Genomic DNA, 9,406 nt, shown 5'->3' on the forward strand with positions numbered 1-9,406 from the left:
TGTTTACTAACACATTCTCAATTTGGTAACCGCGTAAATGTAGTGGTGCCCATCGCTGCTAATAACATTCGTCAACATACCGAGCAACGAATACAATCGATGTTCAATGGCCAAATGCTCTGCGACAACCAAACTAAAGAGAGTAAGAATACATGTGAATTGAGTCTGCACAATTGTGATATTATTTGCCGATGTCTGGTCTAATGTAAAAGTATAGGAGTTTGTTATTTCTTATGCCCATGTGGAACCAAATGTTGCATACATTTCTGTTCACTTAAAGCTGCCGGGCAACGCACAAAATTTGCTTGATGGTTACCTAGCAACATGTAGTTGTGTGCGTATCGGGCGATGTCGTGCTCACACGTTTTTGTTGTCGGCTTCGCGTTGATGAAAATCAAAATTTTTAGATTTTTTCGCTTGATAGCTGGTCTATTTGATCGTGGCCGACGTCGTTGACAAGCATTAATGTGTTAGTTTTGTGAGAACGTGCAATGAGCAACTTCGCGGAAGAAAAAGATTTTACGTTGCAGTTTATTGAAACCTACGAATGCAAAGGTCGGATGAAAAAAAAATTGCCAAAAATCAGGTAAATTTTCTTAGTGGCTTAAGATTAGCATCTTATTATATTAAAATTGAATAAGCTACAAAACTGCATACTCGAAAAAATTCTTAGAAGAAAGTTGAAAAATTTTTATGAAAATTCGCAAAATTTACAAGCAATAAAAAATCGTCATCAAATGACATGTTTACGTCTGCACGCTACGAATTTTCAATACAAATGGCGCTTGATGCTTTCTGCTTGTATGGTGGCCGGGCAAGCGACAATCACCCGAAACGCACACAACTACACCCCTACAAGACGGAGGTAACCAGTTCACCCACACATTCAAAGCTTTTTTCGCTCTCCACTAACACATCGACGTTTCTTGCTGTCATCGAAATGACAGCGTCATCTTAATACGACAATTTATTAATTATTCCGGGAAACATTTTAAAACGATGAAAAACTATAATTGTGGTAATTAAACTAAAAAAGTGCTTGTGCTACGGGCTTTTAAGTGTGACGTGTGTTAGCTGTTTAGGCACTTCTAAATTAACCTGGCGCATTAACTAGAGCCAAGTCCTCTTGCCACCAATTGGAATTGGAAGATTCGATTTCCAAAACTAAAAAAGGTAAAGTTTTCAAGACAGTGCACAACCTAAACAAAGGTGGTATCAAAAGACGCGTGTCCAGATCCGTTTTTAGAATCTGAAAGTTGTATAGAATCGACGGGATGGCCTAAAAGGTTTCATTCATACGTATGTGTATTTTTAAATAATAAAAAAAATGTTATATTCTAATATATATCATCTCTGCCGGGGTGCGATTCAGCTCAGGATATGCCAAAACAACAAGAAACCTACAATTAAATGCAGATTCACGTGTCATTTGCCAAGTATTTACCGGTAAACAAGGTACTTTCCACAACCAACATGCTTTGGAATACGGTACAAAATCGGTTGGATGTATTTTCCCAAAAAAGGGTGGAACTACGCATCTTGGTTTGCCAGTATTTGCCGATTGCTGATTTGTATTGATTAAAAATTGCAATAGTAGATAATGTAATGTGAATTAAAATTGAATAGGTAGCCGAAGCAAAAAATGCAACTGATCCGCATGCAACTGTTGTTTATGTGCCGCCACCGGGAGCTGCTGCTGCTATCATAGCAGTATTACAAGCACGACATTTCTTTGATTGGTTGCATAATCGAAATTGTGCCCTAATATAATATGATTCGCATTAAGCACGTTATGTTAAAGCAAAATAAATCTCGTCTAGTCAGGCCCGATTGTCCAGGATCATCGCACCAGAAAGGGTAAGTAAATTGCCTACCATATTAAATATATAAACAACATGTATGAATTTGTTAGTGATAATTTGTCATGCTTTTGTTGATAATCAACTGAAGAAGGCAAATACCAAAGAGTTCGAAGTTTATGTAAATACCAATTGATTTCTTTAAATAACGTTTGGAGAACAAAACCCATATGTATGTATGCATACAACTGCATAGAAAGGGAGGGATTAATTAATTATGATCAGTAGATTTATAGGATTTTTATTATTTTCCCTGCGTCGCCGTTGCCATTACATTGCGTTAAGAGAGGACATCAACACCTTACCTACAACCAGTTAAAATTTTAGTAAATTTTGCTCTTTTCATTACTGATTCAAAACGTGGGAAGTTATATATGTAGCATTCCATGGAGAATGGTAAATTTTAGCAGACTTTCGCATTGCGGTCATTATTAATATTCAATCCCTAGAAGGTTCAATGTAGTCATATCAATAGGTCCGGAGATGGTCGGGTTAGTACCTCAATGGTGCTTGTTACTGGAAAGTAGATAGATAATTTATTGAGGATTTCACAGGGACTTGCACATCTCCTTCACAGCACCTCATCGTAGCCGACTTCTTTGATGAACCCTAGCAGAGTTCTTGGCTTGAGGGATTAAATGTGGGAATGCACTGGCCATGGTGAGCCCATAAACTTAGCCCTACGTTTTGAGATTGCTTCGTATTCTTGGAGGTTATGGTCCGTCGTCTGCTGATCGATCACAAAATCGGCATGTGTTATTCGATAGTATGCCCACTTTCTGCATACGGCTGCTCAGTCTATAATGCCCTGTAAGAAAGCTCTTGGGATTCTTCGGTTATCTTTCGATTGGTCTATTATTGCCCTGTAGCGACTTGTGCTATAACTTCCTAACAGTAACTTAGATTGTCTCAAACCTGGCGTATTGCTCCGAAGTTGGGCTAGAGTGACTCCCGTTTGCTTAGGGAGAGTGCGTTCCTACTCTGCTAGTTTTTTTCTTTGAGTACAGGATTCACCGGGCAATTCCTGGCATAGAGGTCCGACGCCTGTGTGTGGAGTTCACTCAGGACCTGCTTGTGTTTTTCAGCTTCATACGGCTGTGTTCTCAGGTGCCGTATTTTCTCATAATGTAATGAGGGCGTGAACAACAAGAAGCCACAAAAGATTTGTAAAAGTTACGAGGACGTCGGGTTTTGGGATCAAGCCCAGAGCAACCTGTCCGATGCAACCATCCCTTGCACGTGACACACGGACAAGAGTATGACCGTCCTAAAAATATTCTTTCCGGAAAACGCAGCAAAACCATTTCTCATGACCGGGGTCAGGAGAAGGAAACGGATTGGGTTCGATACCTTCCCGGAGGAGGAGAGTATGGCGCAGACCCGCTGCATGGATCTGCTGGGTGGATGATAATTTGTGGGAGGGACGCAACAAACTAAACACTAGAGTCCGCCTGCTCATTACCCTGTACTCCCCTGTGGCCTGGGACCCAGTGCAACAGTACTTCAGCTTAGCGCACCAACATATGGCGAATACTTCCGCTTGAAAGCTGTTTGTATGTGCTTTTTGAGGTACTTATATTTTGGCTCTGGGTCCGGAGACTCTGGCTTCAATCCCCTCTGGCGTCTTCGAACCAGGGCCGTAGAGAGAAAATCCGGGCCCGGGACTAAAAAAATTTACGGGCCCCCTATAAAAAATCCACTAATACATTTGTTTTTTTTTTTTTTTTTTTTTTTTTTTTGATTAACGTGAATTTCCCCCACCGGGTCAGGGGATCAGAATATACCCGCGGTAGGTATGCCTGTCGTAAGAGGCGACTAAAATACCAGATTCAAGGGGCTGTGTAGCGCAACCCTTCAGGTTGCCAGCGTAATATATAGCTTCCCCAAACCCAATTGTCAACCTCACCTATCCGCGGCGAATCCTGTTTCACTAACAGACGAGCCTCTGGCGACCCCAAGCTCCTCATGGAACTTGGGGGTGGGGAGGGAGGGAATGGCCTGAAGGTTTAATGTGGCCACATAAATCGTTCCCGAGATGGTCGGACTAGCACTTTAATGGTGCTATGGTACCGGAGCGTACCGGATCTGTATCCGGCAAAGGACCATCACATCGATAACACTCCCCAAAGCCTTCGGGGAGCAACCTTATCGCTACAACAACAACAACAACATTAACGTGAATTAATGACGTTTCATTCATAAATCATTATTGATGGATTACATCAAAAAAAATGTTTGCCACATCAACTAAATGATTTTTGGCTAAGAGCTGACAATAAAATTAACACAGAATATTTACTATTTGTTTCATTTTATTGTAACGTAGAAATAAAATTCTCTTTTAACAGCCACATATTATTTCAAATAATCTTTTCTAGTTATTTGGTAACATTTTCATACATTTCTGATAAATTTAATGATGATTATAAATTTTAATTATTCAATATAGAATGTTCGGATATCAAAGAGTGGCTTTACTTGCTTTTTTCGCTGCAAAATATTTTAAAAGAATATCAAAATTTAACTGTCTTGCCAAAACGGATGCAACACAAAGCGTGGCAAGTCCTAAAACTCGCTCTTTAGATGAACACGATCTATGAAAGTCTTTCATTCTTGAAAGGACGCTGAAGGAACGTTCTGCACTAGATACAGTGACAGGTAATGTGCAAAAGGTACGTAAACCAATACATAAGTTGGGGAAAAATTGTATACATATTTTGAAAATAGACGGCGTTTAGCAATTCCAATGGTGACAGACCTTTATCAAAATTTGCTTCGTAAATGTGTTTCAAGTGAACTATTTCATTTCACAGGAAAGACCGCGAGAGCGGAAATGGAGGCGGCCTCGCGTTTATCATACACCACTCTGTGCAATATTATATATTTGATCCTGGCATCGACCGCAGGGACAATGTCTTAGAACGTCAAGGCCTATCTGTCCGGTCAGGCGATGCATACCTAGAAATCATCAACATCTACATCCCTCCTGCCACCTGTTGCCCCAGTGGATACCGCCCTAATATCAGGGCCATACTCCCTGGTAACAATCGCATTATCTTAGGCGATTTCAATGTCCATCATGATCTATTGCATTCAAGCTTGCGGGCGGACAGTAGTGGTGAGATGCGGGCGGATCAAATAAAAGAAACGACGTTCTGCACAATAAACGGAGACGCCCCCACACCTATGGTAGGAAGCTGTCACAGCTCGCCAGATATCTCAATCGTGAGCGCAGAACTCGTAAACTGCGTCAACTTTCAGCGTGTGCGGAGCGTGCCTTCCGTAAGGTCATTGAATCCGCCTCGGCACGTTTCATTCCCGCCGGGAGAATTCCGAAATCCGGCTCCACTTCCCGGCGGAGGCCGCAAACTTAGCGAAAGAACGTGACCTTATAAGACAGCTTGATCCAGGCGACCCCCAAATAAGGGATATAAATCAACGCATCAGATTGCTTGTGGATGAACACAAGCGGGCGAAATGGGAGGAGCACCTAAGGGGTTGTAACCTCTCTACCGGTGTGGGTAAACTTTGGTCCACCGTAAAGTCCCTATCGAATCCGACTAAGCACAAAGACAAAGTTTCCATCGCCTTTGGCGACAAAGTGCTGTCGGATGAGAAAAAATGCGCGAGCGCTTTCTGCCGACAATATATAATGCATCCCACGGTCGACAAAGATAGACGGACATAAGCACAAATTCAGCGCGTCAACAATCACCATCACCGCTAAAGAGGTTGAGGACGCCATTGGTCGTGCTAAACCATCCAAAGCAGTGGGCCCAGACGGCATAGCCATGCTGATGCCTAAAAGCCTAGGGAAAGAGGGTTTCAAATATTTAGCGCATGTCTTCAACCTGTCTCTTTCCACCTTTGTCATATCCGAGAAATGGAAAATGTCCAAGGTGGTCCCGCTACTAAAGCCTGGGAAACCAGCTAACATAGGTGAGTCGTATCGTCCGATATCTCTCCTATCGCCAGTGGCAAAGACGCTTGGAGCCATTTTGCTCCCTTATTTCCAAGCAAATTTTCAGCTAGCATGGCTTCAGAAAACTCCATAGCACTACCACCGCGCTAAATGCCATTAGCACCCAGATAAATTGCGGTTTAAATCAATACCCCCACCATAGAATAGTACTCGTAGCACTAGACCTATCAAAAGCTTTTGATACGGTCAACCATGGCTCGTTACTGCAAGACCTGGAAGGGTCTACCATTCCCCCATGTCTTAAAAGGTGGACCGCAAATTATCTGGGTGGTCGGCAGGCATCGGTGCAATTTAGAAACGAAACATCAAAACCAAGGAGAATTAAACAAGGGGTGCCACAGGGTGGTGTCCTATCTCCACTTTTATATAATTTCTACATATCTAAGCTACCTTCACCACCGGAAGGAGTCACAATCTTTTCCTAGGCCGATGACTGCACAATAATGGCCACAGGCCCAAGCCCAAAGATCGATGCGCTATGCAATAAAATAAACGGCTACCTCCCTGATCTCTCCAGTTTTTTCGCCTCGCGAAACCTGGCATTATCACCGACTAAATCTTCCGCGACCTTATTTACAACATGGACGTCCCAAATGTCGACCATTTTAAACATCCACGTCGATGGCACTACGCTACCGACTGCGCCACACCCCAAAATCTTGGGTGTGACGTTTGATCAGGATCTACATTTTGGTGAGCACGCAGCCGCAATTGTTCGGAGAATTCAGACCCGTAACAAAATCCTCAAAACCCTAGCTGGCAGTACCTGGGGAAAAGATAAAGAAACGCTCATGACTACATACAAAGCAGCCAGCCGATTATGTGCTACGCGTCACCCATATGGTCGCCAAACCTAAAAATTACCCATTGGAAGAAACTACAGGCCTGTCAAAATACTGCTCTCAGAATCGCCACGGGCTGTTTTCTTATGTCTCCAGAACACCATCTGCATAATGAGGCGAGAATACTCACCATAACGGAGAGAAATGAGATGCTGACCAAACAGTTCCTGTTGAATACCCAGAAACCTGGGCATCCCAACAGACATCTCATTGATGAACCAGCTCCGCCTAGGGGATTAAGGAGTCATCTCCGTAAGCATTTTGAGGAAATACGGCACCTGAGAACTCAGCCGTATGAAGTGAAAAAACACAAGCAGGTCCTTGGTGAACTCCATAAACAGGCGTCGGACCTTTATGCCGGGAATTGCCCGGTGAATCCAGTACTTAAAGAAAATTATCCAACGCATACTCCCCAGGGAAACGCGTGTCACTCTTGCTCAACTTCGTTCTGGATACTGTAACAGGTTAAACTCTTACCTATCCAAAATCAACCCCGACATACAAAATGTATGCCCGCTTGCAATTTGTCCCCACATGACACCAACCATCTCTTCAGTTGTAATGTGGAACCAACGCCTCTAACACCCCTTTCATTATGGTCCACCCCTGTTGAAACGGCAAGTTTCCTTGGACTCCCGTTAGAGGATATTGATGACAATTTGTGATCGGTCGCGGCATTAGGTGGGGCGAGCATTGCTACAACAACAACATACCCTCGTTGAGCCCAGAAAATCTGGGAAAATTAGATGTACTGCTCAGATCCAGCAAACGAGTATGTTCTGTACTGGCATATGATAAACTTGCAGACAACCGAACGTTTACCTTCCTTTCCAAAAGGGAATTGGTGCTCGGCACTGCTGCTAAAGAAGAATAGACGTAGTCATATCAATTCGTTCCCGGGTTACTCGGGGAAAGCAGTTTTAGCAGTACTTTGCCCATTTCAATTTGCACATCCATTCAAAGAACTTCGCATAATGGATTAAACAGTCATCTTCAATTATTCGTTTTTGTTTTTGTAGCACGCCTAATTTACTACCTATTACCCCAACATCTATCAATTATCCCTTGTTATAATCTTCGGGTACCCCCGCTACCGGAAGATACCTTGGCATGGTGGAGGTTCACTTGAATTTACTTTACAGGTCCTGATTCTGGTTATCTGAAATCCCCTTGAGTATCTTGTATTTATTAAGCACTTCCGGTTATATTAAAAACTTATTATCTATCCTTACTGATATTCGTTTCTTTTTCATTCTAGGTAATTCGATTTGACGATGTGGGCATAGCAATATTCCAGCTGTGGCTGTAAGAAGAACGTACATTTGCTCAAACTACAAGAAAACTGCGACAACTGTCCCTCGGCCTTTTTAGTATCACATATAAGGCCCTACCACGCATATTATGGGAAAGGGTCAAGTTCAAAGGCTCAACATCACCTGCAAATCGACTTTGATAGCACGAAATGGGGCTGCATATATTCCGGTATTATATCTACAACACTCGTATCTATGCAAACTGATACTAGCAACACCACCCGCGCAGGAAAAATTGAGCACCATCAGTGTGAGCTTCGAAACTCAAAATGGTTTCAGAAAGGGCACGACTACGAATGAGTTTATGTCTTTACATACATATGTAGTTTGTACATATAAATATGCACATATTTAAGGTTTACTAGAAAATTAAGGAAATTATTTGCAAAACCATTGTATACATAATTTATTAATAATTAAATATTATTTAAACAAAAGGGACGCGTTTTATTCATATAAAAAGCGAATTGACAGAAGGTAACCGGTACGGGTAACCGATAGGCCAGTTACCCGTGTTGTTGTTGTTGCATATGTTTTGGTTTCGATAACGAAAACATACCTAATGAAGTAACTTAAAAATGTAAATAACATCGAGCGAGAATGAATGTCGAAAACACAATAGCTAAGAGCGAGAAAGCGAGTCACACGTACACTACTTTGAGAGAGCGCATGCGTTACCTTTTTCACGACAGCAATGTAAAAGTCATTAAGACGATAATTGGTGACCCAGGTATTGGTAACGATTAAGTAATCGATTAGGTAACGGGTACCTGTCTTGTAGGGAGGTTGCTATGGTAACTATCAAGCAAATTTTGTGCGTTGCCCGGCAGCTTAATACTGCTTTAGATACCTTAGACGTTGGAGTTTTAGCGTTGCGAAGCATTGTTTGCTACCATGGCGGAACAATACAAGGTGGCCGCATTGAACAGCTGATTAAAACCTTTTTTTTATTTGATTTGATACATCAACTTCCGGCGCAGTACGATTTTGACATTTGTCCATCGAATTTACAAAAACAAAGTACATGGAATTCTTATTTATGTATGTAGGTAAGTTACCATGTAACGTTCCGCCATGTTTGATACAATTTACAATGTTGCGAAGGTTGGAATTTGGAGGCTGCTTTTATGCTTGAAACACAATTCCGAGCGACGACGATATACGCCGCGTCGGGCGATGACATTTTTCAAATTACGCGCAGACATTTCGTCTACTTAAAACACAATGCCGGGCGAAATTGACGCTGTTTATTCAGAGTGGCCATTATTTAGAAAAAAAGATGAAAACAATTAGAACTTTTTTAATTCTCTGCTTTAGCACTTGACTGCTAAAACACGCCCAAAATGATAAGAAATTAACAAAACAAAACAAAAATGTCAAGAAATTAAATTAAAAATTATATGTAAATAA

General features: G+C 41.9%; 1 long non-coding RNA gene across 1 annotated transcript; it reads left to right on the plus strand.

Moving 5' to 3' along the window:
- The first annotated feature begins 900 nt into the window (after positions 1 to 900).
- LOC137247965 (uncharacterized) lies at positions 901 to 8,366 on the plus strand. The gene is made up of 4 exons (XR_010951963.1): positions 901 to 1,173; positions 1,627 to 1,857; positions 7,942 to 8,165; positions 8,226 to 8,366. It is a non-coding gene; the product is annotated as an uncharacterized lncRNA (long non-coding RNA).
- The last annotated feature ends 1,040 nt before the right edge of the window (positions 8,367 to 9,406 follow it).

Source organism: Eurosta solidaginis, chromosome 4 (genome assembly GCF_040869045.1).
Source record: "Eurosta solidaginis isolate ZX-2024a chromosome 4, ASM4086904v1, whole genome shotgun sequence".
Taxonomy (NCBI): domain Eukaryota; kingdom Metazoa; phylum Arthropoda; class Insecta; order Diptera; family Tephritidae; genus Eurosta; species Eurosta solidaginis.